Source organism: Cryptomeria japonica, chromosome 5, assembly GCF_030272615.1.
Source record: "Cryptomeria japonica chromosome 5, Sugi_1.0, whole genome shotgun sequence".
Lineage (NCBI taxonomy): Eukaryota > Viridiplantae > Streptophyta > Pinopsida > Cupressales > Cupressaceae > Cryptomeria > Cryptomeria japonica.
Window position 1 is genome coordinate 179,795,592 of NC_081409.1, and position 22,145 is coordinate 179,817,736.

Here is a 22,145-nt window from a genome sequence, read left to right on the forward strand (position 1 = left end):
TTGAATTAATGCATCATATTTAATTTCCTAATCATGAGATATGCAACCCACTAGCTTATCTATCCATTATGAAATGCATACCATTATACCATTCTACTAGCATATTACATTCCTTCTTTTAAAAGTCAAGACAACCCCAAAATCCTACATTCATTTTATTCACCAAATCCAAATGTGTTTTAACCCCAACATCTCCTATCTACATGCTCTTTTCTTTTTCCATGATGATGCGATCCTAATGCATAGGTAAAATCCATCTTTGATAATCCATTTAAACATACTTCAATCACTTCTAATACTAACATGATCTCATTCTACTTATTATGATTATCTCCTTATAAAGTATAAAGTATAATTCATTCCCTTCATTTAACAAGAACATATCCATACATCTCATTACCACATTTACAAATCATGACATACCCTGGCTACCAATTATGAACTACTTACAAATACATTTACATAGCAATACATCATGAATATAGCTCTTCCTTTTACATGATTCCATCTACCACATACAAGATACTACATCCATGTATACCATCATAATCATTACATAAATCTTCTACAAGGTACATCCATAATCCATCAAGAAGGAGAATCCACATCCGTGCACGAAGAACACTAACAAGGGGAAAAACGCAATGGTAAAAAGCACCAACCACCCGACCATGTGGAACCCAAGGAACCACCCCCCGTGCTAGGAGATGACACAGGGTCCCAACACACACTCTACATCTAGGTTGACACTTAATACCAAAATACAAGATTACAACAACTCTCACAAGCGTGGAGCAAATACATCCAGCACAAACAACCATAATAATAAACTCCCAGAGGTGTAAAACTCATCAAGACATAAATGCATTCAATAAGAATAATCATAAATCATAAAGGGGGAAACACATGTAGGAGTGGAGTGTCATCACATGCCATCCTCATAACATAATAACACAGGGCACTAGCTTGATGGACATCTGGAGCCATCTCAACCTATGAGAGACCAAGGGAGATTAGCTTACTGTCTTCAGGGCCTTCTCATGCTTATCCTAAAACATCCTCCCTAGGACTAAGTCATGAGGCTCAAACTATTCATTAACTTGTTTAAATGAGTTATAATTACCCATCCCAATTAATTCATTATTATTGTTATCACTTATTTACAAATCATAGAAAACTCCAATGTGCCCTGGTGGTCTAGACTTCATGCATCCTTACAAGGAACCTCATGCAAGCCTATCTCTCGTGACCCCGGTCATCACAAGGAAGCCCACTCCCCCTAACATGAATCCAAACAATAATAAGCATAAGAGGCTCCAAATCCATATTCAAAACTGATAAGATACATGAATCTAAACTCATAAGTAATCCATATGCAACCAACAATCTCATCTCATAATCATGAAAAAATATGAAAGGTAACATCATGAGAACCAAAAATCAATGAGCCTCTTGGCCAAATCAACATATCAAGGCCATAAGAAATGCCATCCAATCTGAAATGAATCATCAAATACTCTCAGCAAGGCCTATCCACTTACTGGCGCATAATCACAAGAATCTCAATCTCTCTCTTGGCGCATCAATAAGAGAGGAAGCACAAACAACTCAAATGGAGTAAAATTCATACAAAACTCAAAAATAAATCATATCAAGACATTACCAACCATAAATAAACATTAGACAACATCATAAATGCCCTCAAAAATACTCTGGTACGGCCCCAAATCCACCTGACATCAAACAGGCTTCAAACTAAGAAAAAGCCTAAAAATACACATAATGGGGCAAAAGACTGAAAGCTTAGCGCATTTTGGTGATCACTTAGCACGTAGGGTGATTACCTTAGCGCGTGTAGTCATTCCTTTAGTGTATGGAAAAAAAAGTGTAAAATTCGACAGAAAATTGCTTCTTAAGTGCAGAATCAAAACTACTCACAATGTAATCAGCCAAATATGGCGTATTTATACTCGTTGGAATCGGCACAAAATTAACTATAAGAATATGTAAACAAATTAAAATAATAAAATTCACACAAGGAACTACAATTAAAAACATAATACAGACTTTGGGAGGGAAAAACATCTCCAGCAAGTCCAGAAAACCATCAAACACCAAATCTTGAATCCAAATCATGAAATAGACTCAACACACATATGAATACAAACAATAATTTATTCCAAACATAAAAACACATTAAAACAAGGAAAATATATAAAATGTCTTAGAAGGTGGTGCAGGAGCACCCTATCAAGCTCTCCCTCCTTGTTTTGTTGGTGTTATGCTTCTTATGAAGCCATTGCACATAAAATAATGAGCCATGTGCTTGTAGGTCCTAGTTAGGGTCCTAGAGTAGATCTTAGGGGTCATAAGTCAAGATTGAGATTTTCTTGAAAATGGAGGGTATGTGTGTCTTTGTGGTGTTTAGGGGTCCTTCATAGCATGGTGGTGTCCTTAGGTTGGCCCATTGTGGGTCTAGGAGTCATGAAGAGCAACATTGAGAAAGTTGCTCAAAAGTTGCAAAGTTGCATGACAACTTTTAAAAGTTGTCAAGCAACTTTTCCACCAGGAGGCCAAAATCCTTAATTTGGCATGGACAACCCTAATATGGGCACATAGACTGAGGAAAAGGTGGTATAAGTATTTTCAAACCCTATATGCATGGGTTGGATGTCAGAGATTGTATGGCCCAAGCAAGAAGAGCTTGACTGTGACTATTTGTTGGTTACCAGTCAGTTTGAATGAAGTTACCAAGAAAATTAATGGATTGATTTGTGTGCAAAACTATGTGAAATGTCTTCCATGGTGTAAATACTTCCATTGTGAGTGATTAGATTAGCTTTTTGTTTACCGGTTGAGTGCGTTTGTAAATAGTTTGTAAATTGCAGTCTCACTGTCCAGTTTTGGACCGGTTTGTGAAAATGAAGTCTTAACTCCATTCCCCATTGTGGAATCACCATGAAACCATGGGGAATGAGAGTGAAGACCCTGTAGTATAGTCCCATGGAAGCAGGGCCCTTGGAAATGCAAGGAGGCCAAGCAAAGACCCACTCCTAGGTGAGATTGAACAGTGCCCGGTTAGGAGAGGTCAAATTGCAGAGGTCTTGGAGAGTAAGGTTGGTCAGAGGAGAGTGCACCCTTTGGAGGAAGTGCGGAGGAGTGAGTGAAACATCACTGGTGTGAAGGAGGAGCCTCCAACAATCCAAAAAAGGTGGCTAAAACTCAAAACACTCACTGTGACCCAGGCAGACCCTAAAAACCCTCACAAAAACCCTTGAAAACCTTAAAATCCACCTAGGACAGTGTACGGACACTTGGAGGCCTAAAACCTAGAAAATCCTTGAGTCCTTGCTAAATGAATGGTAGTCCTTTTTGGGAGATTGGGTTGTTTTTGCATCGGTTGAGAGAGGGAGCCCTAATAGACCGGTTAGGAGGCCTAATTGGTCCTAATCCTTGTAGCCCTATTTGAAGGCAAAAACACAAAATAGTGAAATCGGTAAGGGGTTGGAGTCTTGAAACCTCTTGGGGGCTCATAAATGGGTGGAAAGACCATGAAATAGACCTGATACAACCTTGCTAAGACCTTGGAAGGTGTGGAACAAGCCTAGCCCTTATTAGCCATAGTAAGGGGTTTTGAGTCTCATGAATAGGTGAGACCTTAGGAGTAGTATTGCAACTCATTGGTCGGTGGATTGGGCATGGTCAGGGGATTCCTCAAGCAAAGGGAAGTCCTAGAGACCCTAGGGTGTGTAGAGAACACTAGGTGATCCAAGGAAATGATCCAAGAGCATAGACTAGGCTAGTCTATCCCTAACCCCATCCCATTAGATTAGTATCAGAGCAAGTAAAAGACTTGTTGGACTATGTATGTCTCTATATACTAGTGAATCAGTAGGGGAGAGCAGAATGGTCACTAATGCAGAGCTGGCTAGAGAGGTGGAAGAATAGAAGGAGAAGAATAGACTCCTTGAAGAAGCTATGACTGAGATAAGGATAAACTGCAGAAGTGGTGGATCAGAGGACACAAGGACCTTGGGATGAAGACACCAAGGGTAAAGGCAAGAAAACTATAGACATAGATGATATTATCCCTGAACCAGATCCCTTGTTCAATGAAGAACCATTTGTAAAGGCTATTAAGGCTTTGAACACCAAGGCTTTTGAAGGATTGCCACATTTTAGTGGAAGAATGGACATTGACACTGTTATGGAATGGATTGAGGGCATGGAAAACCACTTTGAGTGTGAAGGAGTGACAGAGGCTTAGAAGGTTAAAGTTACCAAATCAAGATTAAGCGGAGCAGCTTTGACATGGTGGAAGTACCTGCAAGAAGAAAGAGTGAGTATGGGGAAGCTACCTATTGCAAAGTGGAAGGCCATGGTGGGTAAGATTAAGGAGAACTACTTACCAGAGGATTATGAAGTCCAACTTCATAAGAAGAGACAAGGATTGAAGCAGAAGGATCTTGATATGGCCTCCTACACAGAGGAGTTTCAAAAGCTATGTCTTAGGTCCAAAGTCCAAGAAGATGAATCCATTAAGGTGGCTAGGTATCTAAGCGGCCTAAAGTGGAACATTCAAGAGGAGATAAGCCTATGGACTCCTACTACTATTCAAAAATGTTATCAGCTTGTTGCCAAGGTAGAAGAGAGGAACAAAAGGAAAGGAGACTCCAATAACAGGGGTAGAGGCAGAGGTAGAGAACAAATGAGCCACCAAGGTGGTTACCAAAGCAAGTCAAGTGAGCAGAGAAACCAAGGAGAAGCTAAACTGACTGAGCATGGTAGTGAAACCAATCTTAGAGGAGGCCATTCTAGAGGAAGAGGTGCACAAGGTGGTCCAAGTAGAGGTAGAGGTACCGGCAGAGGTAACTCCTGCTTTGCAACGATGAAGTGTTACAATTGTCGACAATTGGGACACCCAGCATATAGCTGCCCTAACAAGCCTACATCATCAAACAGTGGAAAGAGGGTTGCTTATGCACATTAAGACTCTTCAAGAAGCAAGACACCTGAAGTGGACTATATTGAATCAGAGATTGGAGAAAATCTGATGTTCAACAGGGTCTTGATAAGACAGCCAGTCAAGAATGAACCCAAACATAAGAGAGAATTGTTTAGGGTGAGATGCAATATTCTTGGTAAAGTGTGCAAGGTGATAGTTGATTCAGGCTCAACTGACAATATCATATCAAAAGAGGTAGTTACGAAGATAAAACTCACAAGGATACCCCACACTAACCCATACAAGGTAACATGGTTGAATCATGAGCAGAGTGTGCTAGTCAATGAATAGACTTGGGTAGAGTTTTCTATTGGAGGATACAAGGATAAGATCCTTTGTGATGTGTTGCCTATGGATGCATGTCATCTATTGCTAGGAAGACCCTAGCAATTTGATAGGAAGGTGATCTATGATGGAGAGGAGAACTCCATTTCTTTTAAGAAGGAAAACAAGACCTTCAAGATTTAGTCTTTGACAGAGAATGAAGAGGGAACTTCAAGAACACCTAGTGTTTTAATGGCTACCGGTAAAGAGTTCTTAAACTTGATACATGAGGAAGAGATAGTGAAGTGTGCAATTTTTTTGAAACCAAAGGAGGAAGAAGACAAGTTGCAGGTAGAAGTACCCAAGGAGGTAAAGCAAATGTTGCAAGAGCATAAGGACATAGTGAGTGATGGAACACCTGCAACACTCCCACCAAGAAGGTCTATAAGCCATCAAATAGACTTTGTTCCTGGTGCATCCTTACCTAACAAGGCTGCATATAAGCTCACACCTGATCAGAACAAGGGGGTAGAAAGGCAAGTGCAGCAATTATTGGAACAAGGATTGATTAAGAAGAGCATTAGCCCATGTGTAGTCCCGGTAGTGCTAGCATCAAAAAAAGGAGGTAAGTTGAGACTTTGCACTAACTCGAGAGAAATCAATAGGATCACCATAAGGTATAGGTTTCCTATTCCTAGAATAGAGGATCTAATGGACTGTTTAGGAGGGGCTATGTATTTTACCAAGCTAGAACTTAAAAGTGGTTATCACCAAATAAGAATTAAGGAGGGTGATGAGTGGAAGACTGCTTTCAAGACCACAGAGGGATTGTATGAATGTCTTGTGATGCCATTTGGACTCACCAATGCTCCAAGCACCTTCATGAGGTTGATGAATGAAGTGTTGAAGGATTTCACAGGTACATTTGTGGTGGTGTACCTAGATGACATTCTCATCTATAGAAGAACCAAAGAGGAGCACCTTGAGCATTTGAGGTTAGTCTTAGAGAGGTTGCATGAGGAGAAGCTATCCATCAACCTAGAGAAGTGTGACTTCTTGAAGAAAGATTTGGTTTACTTAGGATTTGTGGTGTCTAAGGGAACCTTGAAGATGGATCCAAGCAAAGTGGAGGCAATCTTGAATTGGCCTGCACCTAAAACAGGGACTGAAGTTAGAAGTTTCCATGGATTAGCTCAATTCTATAGGAAGCTTGTGAGGAATTTCAGTGGCATATGTGCACTAGTCCTTGACACCATTAAAGGAGGTCTTAAAACCAAGTTTAAATGGACTGAGTAGGCTGACAAAGCATTTCAAATGTTGAAGCAAGAAGTAGCCACAAAACCTATCCTTCTCCTACCTACGTTTGATAAGCTATTCACTTTGGAGTGTGACGCAAGTGGAATTGCAGTAGGTGGTGTATTGAGTCAAGAGGGAAGACCTGTGGCATTTTTCAGTGAGAAGCTTAATGAAGCAAAGAAGAAGTACTTAGCCTATGACCTAGAGTTGTATGCTTTAGTGCAGTCTCTAAAGAAATGGAGGCATTACCTGCTCCCAAAAGAATTTGTGGTGTTCACAGACAACCAAGCATTGAGTTACATTAACACTCAAGAGAAGCTCAGCAATAGACATCTGAAATGGATGGAATACCTCCAATCCTTCACCTTCACCATAAAGCATAAGAAGGGGAAACTTAATAAGGTGGTAGATGCCTTAAGCAAGAAGTTGTTGACAGTTCAAGAGTTACAGTTGCAGAGCATAGGCATAGAAGGTTTCAAAGACCTCTATGAAGGAGTTGAAGACTTCTCATCAGCTTACAAGGTTTGCAAAGAGTTTGAGAACCATTTCCATGGTGAGTATGCAGATTACACTCTCCAAAATGGTCTCTTGTTCAAGGGTAACCAATTGTGTGTACCTAGAGGATCCATGAGGGAGAACCTCATCCAAGAAAAATATAATGGCAGTTTAAGTGGACACTTTGGAGTCAACAAAACCTTGGATTTAGTACAGAGGTACTACTATTGGCCAAAGTTTCCAAGAGATGTAAAGAGGTATGTAGAGCAATGTGGAGTGTGTCAAAGAGAAAAAGGGGGATCAAGCAATGTCGGTCTCTATCAACCATTGTCGGTCCCTAATAGGCCTTGGGAATGCATAAGCATGGACTTTGTCATAGGACTTCCCAAGACTAAAATAGGTATGGACAGCATCTATGTGGTAGTAGATAGATTTTTCAAGATGAGTCATTTCATTCCATGTAGGCAAACATTATGGAGGAGACTAGGAAATAACTTGTCATTTAGCTCAGCTTACCATCCACAAACAGATGGTCAAAATGAAGTCATCAATAGGGTGTTAGGCAATTTGTTGAGGTGTCTAACTAAGGAGTATGGTTAGACATGGGACCTTATCATTCCTCAAGCAGAGTATGCATATAATGACAGTGTGAATAGAACCACTGGTAGAAGCCCTTTTGAGGCTGTGTATGGCAAACATCCAAGGGGAGTGTGTGAGTTGAGAGACCTTAGTACTTTGGAGATGAAGAGTGGGCAAGCAGAGGACTTCACTCAAACCATCAAGGAAGTCCAAGAGCAATTTAAGAAGGTTATCCTTGAATCCACTCAAAAATTGAAAGCCAGAGTGGATGAGAAAAGGAGGGAAGTTCAGTTCAAGGTGGGTGACTATGTGATGGTCCATTTGAGCAAAGCTAGGATGCAAAGTGGTAAGCCTACCAAACTGTAGATGAAGAGAGGACCTTGTGAAATTTTGGCAAAATATGATGAGAATGCCTATAAGGTTGATTTACCTTCAGACTTAGCCATTTCACCAGTCTTTAATGTTGCTGATCTGGTAATGTACAAGGGAGAGATAGCAGAGAAGACTAAGAACCAAGCCAAGGTATTACAAGACTTGGATGTGCATACCTTACCTCAAGTGAAGAAGCCTAAAGCAGAGGAGATCTTGGAATCAAGGGTGAAGAAGTTTACTAGACACCAGGTCTACATGGAGCACTTAGTGAAATGGGCAGATCAACCAGTATCTGAAGCTACATGGGTGGAGGAGAGCAGGTTCAAGACACTTGGAATAGACCTGGCTCTCATTTCCTCTTCTTTTTCTTAGTTATGTGAAGAGGGGGAGTATGGTGTAGGAGCACCCTTTCAAGCTCTCCCTCCTTGTTTTGTTGGTTTTATGCTTCTTATGAATCCATTGTACATAAAATAATGAGCCATGTGCTTGTAGGTCCTAGTTAGGGTCCTAGAGTAGATCTTAGGGGTCATAAGTCAAGATTGAGATTTTCTTGAAAATGGAGGGTATGTGTGTCTTTGTGGTGTTTAGGGGTCCTTCATAGCATGGTGGTGTCCTTAGTTTGGCCCATTGTGGGTCTAGGAGTCATGAAGAACAACATTGAGAAAGTTGCTCAAAAGTTGCAAAGTTGCATGACAACTTTTAAAAGTTGTCAAGCAACTTTTCCACCAGGAGGCCAAAATCCTTAGTTTGGCATGGACAACCCTAATATGGGCACATAGACCAAGGCAAAGGTGGTATAAGTATTTGCAAACCCTAAATGCATGGGTTGGATGTCAGAGATTGTATGGCCCAAGCAAGAAGAGCTTGATTGTGACTGTTTGTTGGTTACCAGTCAGTTTGAATGAAATTACCGAGAAAATTAATGGATTGATTTGTGTGAAAAATTATGTGAAATGTCTTCCATGGTGTAAATAATTCCATTGTGAGTGATTAGATTAGCTTTTTGTTTACTGGTTGAGTGCATTTGTAAATAGTTTGTAAATTGCAGTCTCACTATCCAGTTTTGGACCGGTTTGTGAAAATGAAGTCTTAACTCCATTCCCCATTGTGGAATCACCATGAAACCATGGGGAATGAGAGTGAATACCCTATACTATAGTCCCATGCAAGCAGGGCCCTTGTAAATGCAAGGAGGCCAAGCAAAGACCCACTCCTAGGCGAGATTGGACAGTGCCCGGTTAGGAGAGGTCAAATTACAGAGGTCTTAGAGAGCAAGGTTGGTCAGAGGAGAGTGCACCCTTTGGAGGAAGTGCAGAGGAGTGAGTGAAGCATCACTAGTGTGAAGGAGGATCCTCCACCAATCCAAACAAGGTGGCTAAAACTCAAAACACTCACTGTGACCCAGGCAGACCCTAAAAACCCTCACAAAAACCCTTGAAAACCTTAAAATCCACCTAGGACAGTGTACGGACACTTGGAGGCCTAAAACCTAGAAAATCCTTGATTCCTTGCTAAATGAATGGCAGTCCTTTTTGGGAGATTGGGTTGCTTATGCATCATTTGAGAGAGGGAGCCCTAAAAGACCAGTTAAGAGGCCTAATTGGTCCTAATCCTTGTAGTCCTATTTGAAGGCAAAAACACAAAATAGTGAAATCGGTAAGGGGTTGGAGTCTTGAAACCTCTTGGGGGCTCATGAATGGGTGGAAAGACCATGAAATAGACCTGATACAACCTTTCTAAGACCTTGTAAGGTGTGGAACAAGCCTAGCCCTTATTAGCCATAGTAAGGGGTTTTGAGTCTCATGAGTAGGTGAGACCTTAGGAGTAGTATTGCAACTCATTGGTGGGTGGATTGGGCATGGTCAGGGGATTCCTCAAGCAAAGGGAAGTCCTAGATACCCTAGGGTGTGTAGATAATACCAAGTGATCCAAGGAAAGGATCCAAGAGCATAGACTAGGCTAGTCTATCCCTAACCCCATCCCATCAGAAGGAGATGAGTCCTGTGAGTCTTCCTCACAGCAAGGCCAGACTAGAAGCTCCCAAGGCTCTCTCCTCTCAGATCCACAAACTCTCTTAAATATTTTAAAACATGAAAGAAATCTCAAAACAACAACAATAATCCAATACAATCACATCATAAATGGAAGAAGCCTCAATACATATAAAACCCATGTCGTTCATCCATAGCCACCAGAGAAAGGATAACTTCCAAACTTTCATCCAAATAAAGATCTCATAACCCATGGGATTCCCAATCATTTCCATTAAAAAATACAGAGAATAAAATGAACTATTTCTTTATTCCCCACACAAAACATTCACAGAGTAAAAACTTGCAGGCAAAAAACAAAGATAAACAAAAAGGGTATGGTCTCCAACCTGCAACCCATGTGATGGTAGGTCACTAAAGGAAAACCCACAAGTTTTGCAATCCAAATCCAAAACCCCAATATCTTCCAAACCCATTCCAGGAAATCCATCGAGAATCCAAAGCCAAAGAATGGAACCCCCGTAACCGTCCCAAGGAATCCATTTAAAAAAAACAATAAGCAAGAACCCTAGAAACCCAACCAATAGGGTAATTCCATTTTGGAATATTTTTTCCATATCCTATGGTTTCCCCAAATTAAAGTCCTCTAATAGAAGAATAGGGTAGGTAGGAAATACTAACATATATTATAAGTAGGTGAAATAAATATATTTTAAAATCTGAAGGTAGAATTACCAGACCACCAAATAAATATTAGTATTTAAACTATATCCTTATAGGAATTATTATTTAATACATTATGAACTATAGTTATTTTAATTAAATACTCACCAATAGAAAACATAATTAAATAAATCAACCATTAAATAATTTATTACTTCCAATATTAAATATTAATTAATATTTAGACTATAATCAATAATCCATAATTAATTAAATAGTCTTTACAAAATTATTAATTAATTAAATACTATAATTCTAAAAATCATAAATCAAATAATCAAAAGCTCAAATAGCCTAAATCAAATAATTAAAAATAAATAATACTAACTATCAAATCTCTTAACAAATAGACAAATAATCCAATGCCACCTAAACAACCATGTGACAATAAAATCAGCCACAATATAAATAATCCTCATACCAAAAGAGTCAATCAATACTAACATACTCCCAAAACTGAAAGAGCCAAGCTAAAAACTGACATGACCAATTGCGCCTAGTGACAACTTAAACCTAGAGTATGTGAAGGGAACCCATGTCAACTCCGAAACCACATATTACCATTGAGATAAGGACATGCTCGCACCTATGAAGCCAGGGGAGCTCGCACCTAGGAATTCCAGGAGGAATAAATGTCCAGTACCTGCAAGTCCTGCAACCACCAACAATGATATATATATAAATATATATATATATATATAATAGACAAGTGGTAGAATTATGCAATGGCACATCCCACTCGAAATGAGTGATGTGACATTGATTCTCCATGAAGACACTCAAACAATAGCCAAACACATCTCATAAGCATCTCATCAAATATAATCATGAAATAGGGTTAGTATAATCATAATCAACATCAAATTCATGATCAATATAATCTTTCGATAATCTATCACATAGTAAGCATATAGTATCCATCAAATCACATGAATAATCATCATCCAAATCATCATATATAGTAGAGATAAGTGTATCATGCATGGAATGAAAGTCAACTCTAATCAAAACAAGTCAAGTCAAGGGTGGACACTACAACACGGTTACAATGTTTAGGGCACAAACCTCTAATTTTAGGGCACAAACCCCTAATTTTAGGGCACCAACCCTTGATTTAGCGCACCAACCTAAGGAGCAGCACCAACCCCTGCACTAAACTCTAGCTCAATGATTACAATAACATATAACAAAATAGTAGTCATAACCTTGTTACAAATGAGTTTTGTAACGCTTGCAATCATAATACTTCACCAGTTTAACTCTTCTCTATCGGTTCTCCTCTGCTCAGTTCTTTGTCGGTTCACTATCCTTTGTTTATACCCTTTCTGTCCTGATTCTATCTTGCATAACCTCCACCGATACACTCTCTTTTCTCCTTCACCTTTAGTAGCTTTCTTCATGAATCTCCCTTGTCAGTTCACACAATAGTTATCCTACTTGGCATCTTGTTGGTTTCTATAACCTTACCGGTAAAACCTCTGATAAGCCCTCTTACCAGTTCAACTTTACTGTCAATCAGCTCCAACACTTAGATTCTTATGATCTTCTCTCTGATCACTCTCTTCTCTCTCAGTTACTTTATCTTTTCTGGCATCTATCATCCCTATCTTTCATCTTCGATCTATATATTTATACTTGGCTTTTCCGCCAAGACCAAAGTTCAAACAGTGGTGCACTAGGGCTTTTCTCCACCAACTCAATCCGTATCAAATTTGATCAGATCTCATTCCTCAATTGATGATCTATAGTAGATCAAACATCACCACCATTTCTGATGACATATGTACATGCTTTCTATATTTAGCAACCTGCAACTTGTTTTTCAGCCTTGCTCTGTCAATCACCATAATGCTTCAGTTGTTTCCTTTGACCAACGAGCACGAAGATCAGATTGTCCTGCTTGATTTACATCACCAAAAATATTTTGCATCTTGATCCACCTCAAGTCGTACTTATTCTCTCATTGACCCATGACTCACGAGTTCCTTATTTAAAATTGACCTGCTCATCACCTACCACATCGATGGACACTTCACCGACCTCTGGATGCTTACCACCTGTTATCCACATGTCATCCTTGTCAACATCCACCTCTGTTCGATCCACTAAGTTGGTTTAGATTCATTCTCTGACCAAGACATACTATTAGTGTTGTCTCACCAGTTCACTAACCCTGCATGTACATGTCACCTTACCGGTTATCCTTCATGCATGCTTTCCTCTATTATATTGGTGGGTCAACCTAACTTGTTTTCACTATTATGTCAGTGGTTCAACCTAACTTGTCATCAAACACAAAAATTCATCCACTAAGTCTATTTACCGATGATATTACACCTGACTTCATACCGGTATTATCCTTGAGTAAACTATGTCATTAATGCATATCCTGATAATAATGCCTACTAGTGGATTACACTCTTCTATGTGGTCTTTTTCTTGCTTACTAGTGGTCATGTTTACTTATCGATGAACATCCATGTCAGTAACATCTCCTTCTTGCATCCTGCATTCACCTTTCATACTGGTGACATGCTATACTTACCGGTTGACATCAATGACAATACAATCCCAATAGTTGGTTTGGATTTTTTCTCTTCTACGATTGCATTACCATCACTCTACTTCTAGGTTGGAGATCTTTTTCCATTCTTGCATTTTGATTTTTAAAAAGGGTTGTTTTCCTCATGACTGCTAAAAGATTATCTAGGGAGATTTGGGGATGAATTATTATTCTATTATCAGTAATTGGGAGTAATATTTTGGGAAAAAGTTTTATATATGATTTGATGAATCCGTGTGTTGTATTATCAGAAAAGGGCATTGTTAGGTCCAACTAGGAAAGCTAAAGTACTGAGAGGGGAGGGGTGAATCAGTACTTTAGAACTTTTCTCCAAAAACAATCTTATTTATAAACATAAATTGTAAACTGTTGATCTCATAATATAAAGCTAACACATAATTATAGTAATGAAATTCATACACATTTCACTCCATGATACAAATATTTTGATTACACAAAAACTCTTTGTTAGAGAGAAAAACTCCAGTGGGGATGGCACCCACAACTTCACTACTACAATAATAAAGGTTGCTCGGTTAGAGTGACATGTTTAGCTATTTCTGATAGCTTACCCTGTTAGGAGTATCAAGATCTTTAGATCTACCTTGATAAAGGATTTTACAACACTTATACAAAATGTTGCACCTAGTTAAAGGCTTTACAATTTATAGACTTTGTTAGAGTCTTTTACCCTGTTAAAGGTTTCTATTACAACTCAAATGATTCATGTAGCGTCCTAAAATTGCGACACTTGCAATTTCGACTGCATTTGGGTCTTCACGATGGCGACACAACACTAAACCTGAATGGAGACCCCGAAACTTGTTCATGACATCAAAAACTGCATTTTTCCAGCACCCTGCTTAATCCCTCCTTGCACCCTGTTGTCCCTGGAGGTGGGACCAGAGCGCCCAGCGCCCTAGTCCTTCAGGACTAGGGCACCCAGCGCCCTGGTCCTGCCCAGCGCCCTGGTCCCTGGCCCTATTTTGGGCCCGATCTCCTATGGGACTTCGGGCCTTTTTGTTTGCAAATTGGAAAATAACATTTCCTGGTCGGCCTAAGGTCGGGAAAATCAGTCTATCAACCCTAATTGACAAGTATATAAACTACATTTCCTCTCCCATTTTGGTATGAGGGAAAAAGGCGGAAACGATATTCAAACATTCAAGCATTCAAGCATTCCTTCAAGCAATTGATCATTCTAAGTCTCCATTCAAGGCTAGGTGTTGCATTCAAGACAAGGATTCAACCATTGAAGAGGAGATCACATGCTACAACATACAACAAACAACAACATCTATACCTTCGCATATAAGGATACAAACATCCTTACAACAAGGTACTAGTACTTGTTTTACATTACAGTCATTTACATTTACAGCATTTCTCATTTCTTGGTTAATTCCAAAACCGGGGTTTGACCTAAGGGCAAACCCCTAATCCCTAACCCCCCAATCATCTTCACTTTTCTGTGTGTAGGTTGCAGGTACGCAGCTGAAATTGAAGATCTGGAATCCTTGTGCAGAGACGAACAGATCCCCCTTCGTTTCGCGGATTTTTCGGAGGACCATGTGCACGCCGGGCACCATCTTCCCGTCAACTTTTGCTCAAATTTGCAGGACAGCGTCGTCTCGACATTTTACTACTAATTCCAGGTCCGCAGCTTCATATCATATCCCTATCTCATTTTATAAGCAAATCTTTCCTACTTTACATGCATTCTTAGTTCAATCTTTCTATCTACATTCTTTACAAAAGAGGGTAGCCTTGCTGTCTTAACCCTTGAAACTCATCTAGAATCCAATATTGCATCACGTGGGATTGGATCTTGTGGGTTTCAACCCCTCTTTTGAATGTAAAGTACCTCCTAAGTGAAAACCATCAACCCTAGTGACTCTCCCTTCTCTCTCCTTGGAGTTGGGGAGGGGAGAACGACTAGGGTTCAGTTTTTCCGCTTTACAATTCAATAAAATCTTTACAAATATCTGCAACTTTACGTCTGAAATGTTATAGCAGATTCTATGTGCTCATTATGAAATTACCTTGCTCATAGCATACCTTGGTAATTGATAAATCAACTCGATAAACCCTTCTGTTTACTCTGTCCCTTAAACTGTTCTCTGAAGACTTTCTCAGTGACCTCTAAATATCTTTGTCAGTCATAACAGTCACAACTCAATGTGTCATCTTATAATTTTCCTTTTTAACTCTTCTTTCACACATGTCTCTCTTCTTTGATTCTCAAATCACTCTGTATAAATAGATCTCTGGGACGATGACCGGTTCATGCTTCGATCTGACAAACAAGATTCATTGAATGAATAAACATAGAACTTATTTCATTGGATAAACTTCCTCAAAATCATACAAGATCTTGAAGTGCAATTTCCTATGTGATAACGGTTCCCTGTTCCTCGGTTCTTGTAACACGTTTCCACATATGTGTCCAAGTTCATTGAATATGGTAACACATTTCTACTCAGTTCAGATTACTCGGTATACCTTCTTTACTACTCGGTAGACATAGAACGTTACTCAGTAGATAGCTCGGTGTATACTTAACTCTGTGACTCCTTTCTTCAATAACCGACTGCTTTAGTGCTTACCGACTGAATATTTCGGTAGTAATAACCAACTAGAGTATATAGGATGACTTTGGACATAAAACTAATGACAACTTAGTAAATAATAACAATCTCCCCTTTTGACATTAGTTTGGTATGTTTGACAAAACTCCTTTCAAAGTCATAACTCAAAATCTATATACTTACAAAATTTGACTAAAATGACAGTATATACAATTGTCAATAAATAGTAACATACTCAAATATATATACTCCCCTTATCAATATACTATACATAACTTTAATTTGCATGCTCTTGTGATCAATGCTCGGTGTTCTATGCTCCCCCTCTCAAATTCTTCTATACATTCGGATACTCTGTTCTGCTCGGTACACTCCCTCTTATACTCGGTATACTCCCCCTTTTTTACAAACATCAAAACTAATTGCCATTAGGTGGAGGCAACTAGTCAAAAATAGATTTATACTTTGTACTGGCGTCGGTGAGAGCAGTGGAGAGTGCATCTTTGACACTGTCCATTAGGGAATTCTGAGTTGTAATATCAGCTAACAGTGAAATCAAACCATCTAAAGTGCTTCCCTCTGGTTGAGTGGATAAGTGGGTAGCTCGGTTGATCTTCTCTTGGACTGATGATAAGTGGGGAATAAACAAGGTCTAAAGAGTCATGATATCCATCCTTATTTTGTGCTCTTCATTCTGAAGTTCTAACTGTTGAGCCATAAGAATTTGCAGCTTGGTATAGAAATTCTGAACAGAATTTGGCTCGGTGGTCAATTTATTTGAGAGATTGGTAATCTCTTGTTCAATGACTTCGGTCTTATGCTTTATATCCTTAATAAATAATGAAAATGTACAGAGCTTCTGAAGTAAATAAAGAATATGTTTGAGTTGAGAGGACAACTCAGCAATGAGTCCAACAAGCTTGACTTTACCTATAGCAATTGCTTTCTGCACATCTTCAATCATTTTGGCAGTTAGCTCTTTGTCCTTCAACTTGCTAAGGTATTCTGATGCATCTACTCCTGATGCTTCTAATTTAGTGAGTAGTTCATCTAGTTTCATATGGATGGTAGCATCTTTATTCACGGTAGCTTCAAATAGCATGTCTGTCAATAATGCTTTAACCTTCTGAAGTACTCAGTTCTTCTTCTGAATAGCCATAGCATCTTTATTCACGGTAGCTTCAAGTAGCATGTCTGTCAATAATTCTTTAACCTTCTAAAGTACTTGGTTCTTCTTCTGAATAGCCATAGCATCTTTATTCACGGTAGCTTCAAGTAGCATGTATGTCAATAATGCTTTAACCATCTGAAGTACTCGGTTCTTCTTCTGAATAGCCATTTGTCTTTCTTGTTCTGCTTTGGCTTTACATAGTTCTCTGAATTCAATAAGTGCTTGCCCTTTCAGTTTTGAGATGTCAACATTTGGCAACACAATAGGCTTTGACAGATCTACCTTGAAACTATGCTTCTTCACTTTCTTTTCTTTGGATGATGAGGCTTTCACCGGTTGAATGAGTACAATGGCTTTGGAGGCTTGTTCACCCTCGGTAGGTTTCTCAGTAGAGGCAACACTTTTGTCGGTTCCTTTAGCCTCTGATGTGTCCTTCGGTGATTCCTTGCTTGGGGTCTCAGTGGCAACAGTTTCAGTGCATGTAGGTGCTTGAGAAGTTTGTTCCCCAGTGGCCTGAGAAGTAGATTCTCCTTTTGTAGACTGTTGACCCTCTTTGCCTTGATCAGTGTCCTGAGGTTTCTCGGTTGAAACTTGTTGAGTTACCAGAGGATAGGACTTGACTTGTTCCAAAACTGATTCACTTGATACCAGTTTGGCATAGGCATTTCCTTCTATCATCTCTTGTTCCTGTGCCTCAACGTCCATGACATTCTCATCAAGTTGAATAGTTGAAGCAGGATCTTGCTCGATAATGTCAACTATTTCAACTTCATCTTGATGTTCAGCATTCCTGATTCGGAATATTTCTTGCCATTTGACTTTGGTTTCATTCTCAACTTCAAGATAAAGACCATTCATCATTTTCAAGGCCCTTTGCTTGACTTGAAATTTTTTCTTGTAATTCTTTAGATGTTTTCTTATGTCTTCTACCGGCATATCTGGAAAGAGATGTACCAAAAATCTTTCTCTGACGTGTTTCTCCGAGTCCATTGCATATTGCCACCTAGTGTCAATGTGTGAATACAATGTTTTAGGAAGAAATTCAGTTACTTCCAGAGGAACTACTCGGAATTTGAGAAGTGTACATAGTACTGATTCTTCTATTTGCCTCTTCTCATCTTCTGTTCTGGAGTCATATTTTACATACCTAAATGACCCAAATCCACCATATTGTTTCAGATTTGTGCAAAAATTGTCCACACTCTGTACATCATCCTTGGTGCTTTTAACAATCTGAAATTTGCTTACATCTTCAGATTCTGTGTCACTTGACTCTTTAGTCAAAATGAGTCTCCTGGTTGACTTTTTATAGGTTCTTGTTAGCTTAGGCATGTCAACATTTTTTTGCCTCTTACCAGGAGACACTGCAGATGATCTAGTGTAGGGGCACTTCACTGGAGGAGTTGGTGATACCTTTGTTGAATCTTGTTTCTTCCTTTTCAAAATTTTGCCTTTTGGCAACTCGGTGCTTAGAGTATTTGCTGCTTCTTGAGCCTCGAATTCTTCCTCAATTGTAAGTTGATCACTCTTGCTAGGAGTGGAGGTAGAACCTTCTCCAAATTTCTCAATTAGCACTTTGATCATTTTAGTTGCTTTTCTTGTAGCCTTTGGTACTACTATGCTCATTTTCACTTTTTCCTTGACCTCTTCATAGGTACCATATCTAATCTCGGTAGCATGCCTTGGAAGTGTCAAAAGAGCATCTATTTGTTGTTGAGAAATATCAAGATCCATCTCATAACCCATGGTCGGTAGAGATTGAGTTCTAGGATCTACTGCATTGACATAACAGTAGTCGGTGTCCACTTCAAAACATATATCATCCTTATATTTTTCCACTAACTGAGGTGGGATTTTGTACCTGTTATGCATTTTTTCTTGAAATTTGCTAAAGTAATCATCCATTATCTCATTGAAATTATCACCTAACTGAGTGATAAAGTCATTTATTTGATGGGTGATTGGTCGGTGTAATTCCCAAACTATGTTACCGACTGATGGGAAGAATTTTTGAAAATAGAAAAGCATGCACACTAAGAGTGACCCAAACTTTAGTGTGTTTGCCGAGTTATTCTTCTTAGGTTTCCTTATAGTGTTGAGATTTTCAAATAGGTTTTCAACAATACTTCACATAGATCAATCTTCATACCCTTTTTCACAATCTTGTAGGCCAAATCTACAGCTGCACATGGTACATTGTTTTCTCTTGCCGATTGAAAGAAACAATAACCAATGACTCTAATTGCAAACTTTAGCTCTGCATCTGTAACATTATTCAATTTAAGACCTCTGCAATCAGACTCAACTCCAGTTAAAGATATCAATTCCTTCTGTGAAATCATTTTCTGTGCTCGGGCATGGTCGTATATAGGGTATCCGGTTATTATGTGAATGATCTCCTTGGTGATTTTCAACGGTTGCTCCTCTAACCACATAAAGTCATCATGAACTCTGCTCAAAACAAATTTAACCCATTGGGGTATGAAAACTCGAGGGTAGGTTAGGGCTTCGGTCAATCCCTTGACTTTGATATGCTCATACTTGCTATCTAGGATTCCATCGGTGCATAACTCATCATACATGTCCTTGATCTTGGTATGACCTAGCTCTTCAACACAGCACTTAGTGTAGAATCTGACATCTTCAACCAATAGAACCCTATCCGGAATAAGAGAAAATGCAATTTTCTCATCGGGTTCAGATGCAACTTTGGGAGGTAAGGAATACTTCAGTGAGGGCTTCTCAATAGTCTCAACTACAACAGGTTTCTGCATCTTAGGAGCCATTACAAACTTGGATTTCTACAAACAAAAGAGTTAGGGTTTCAACTAACCAAAAAATGCTTTCGACTTAGTAAATATAATGCAGATGTTCACAACTGATATTGGTCGGTTAACTGGCTTGAAAATATGTTTGAGATTGTTGTATGAATACCTTGAAATTCACTCAGGAGATGTTTGATCACCTCTTAATCGCTTAGCTCTACTCTTTGACAACTAGTAAGTGTAAAATGACTGCGCGAAGAACTTTAAGTACACATTTTACCTTATCGAGCTTTGTGCAGTTAGGTAAGAAAACATTAAATACACTCGGTTCCACTAAACCGATTAACTTCCTTTTACGCTTTTACCGATTAGATAGGCTTCCTGCACTTAACGACTTCTCTGGTACTCCAAAAGACTAGATAGAATTTCAAACTTGCTAATGCATCTTAGCTATGCAAATTTTGAAATTAAGTACATGATAAAATAGGAACTATTAAGATCTAACCTTGAGATAATGCAGTCCCTTCATACCTTTACTGATTAACTCGAAGTAGATGCACCTAACTCGGTGGGTAAGTTTCTTTCTTCATTTTTTGACTCAATTTCCTTTCTTTTTCAGATTTTCTGTAATTTGATTTTTATCTCCTCATTATCTCCTCTGGGTTGATCTCTGCAGTCCTTAGCCAAGTGTCCAGCTTTATGACAATGAAAACATGCCATTCCAGGATTTCTCCATGATCTTTGGTTGTTCATTCCAAACCTTATCATGTATTTGGCACTTATATGTCCATATCTTCCACAACATTCACACCATATCCTTGTATTGTAATCCCATGGTACTACAGTATACTATCGGTTAAGATCTATGTGAGTTCGGTAGCTTCTAGTATTTGCTCAGTGTGAAGACCTCATATAGTTTTTCTGCTTAAACCAACACTTCTCGATACTGTGTCCATATCTATTGTAGTTTTTGCAAAACCCCTTGAATTTTGCCTTCTGAAAATTGCTAGCAGACTTTGTCCTACATTGTTTAGATGTGTGACCATACTTATTGCAGTTGTAACAATAACCATCAGACCTAGTGACATTCGGTTGCTTACCTTTTCTGATTTGGCACATGTTGGCAGTATGTCCTTGTTTTCCACAGTAGTTGTCGATAGGCTTCTTTCCTTTGATGTTCTCCTTGTTTGCAGCTTGCTTTGATGATTCCCCTCTCTCGATGGTGTTGATCCCTTTCTCGGTAAGGTGTTTTTCTTTGTAACCAAGTCCTGCATCTTTGTTGGGTCTTCTTATATTTACTTGCTCATCCAACATCCTTGATGCTTCATAATTTTTCTTCAGTGTTTCTTTTGATTTCTTCTCTGCTTCAAGTTCATTGGTCAATCTTGATAATTCAAGTTTCAATGCTTGATTCTCATTTTCTTTTAGATTTGCTTCATGATGTGCATAACCCAATTGATCAGAAAGATTATGTTGAATTCTTGTCATTCTTGTGATTTCATCATTCTTTTCAAACACCAATTCTTCTAGCTTTTGTTTTTCCCTTTCCATGTCTCTTATGTTATCCTCAGTTGTTCTTAATGCATCAAGATTTTTAGTCATCTGTGTGCTTAAATGCTCATGTTCTCTTTTCATTGTTTTCAGTTGTTCAGTTAGTGCTTTGTTCTTTTCTTTCAGTTCTCCAATCATTTCTTTAGTCTCTTCTAATATATTATTCTCGGATGATGTCTCAATTTGTTCCACCAACTTTTGTGAGTCTTGTAAATCATCAAACAACCTTCTTTTGACTTTCAGTGATCTTTGCATTTGTCTCTGCATATCTGCAATCACTTGATTAGCATGATCCAATTCTTCTTGAAGATTCACAATTCTCCAAGATTGTTTGTAGCCTTCCATTGATAAGATCTTTCTCTTTAGGCTGTTAAACCATTTTCCAAGATTGAAGCTCTGATACCAATTGTTAGGTCCAACTAGGAAAGCTAAAGTACTGAGAGGGGAGGGGTGAATCAGTACTTTAGAACTTTTCTCCAAAAACAATCTTACTGATAAACATAAATTGTAAACTTCTGATCTCATAATATAAAGCTAACACATAATTATAGTAATGACATTCATACAAATTTCACTCCATGACACAAATATTTTGATTAGGCAGAAACTCTTTGTTAGAGAGAAAAACTACGGTGGGGATGGCACCCACAACTTCACTACTGCAATAATAAAGGTTGCTCGATTAGAGCTACATGTTTAGCTATTTCTGATAGCTTACCCTATTAGGAGTATCAAGATCTTTAGATCTACCTTGCTAAAGGATTTTACAACACTTATACAAA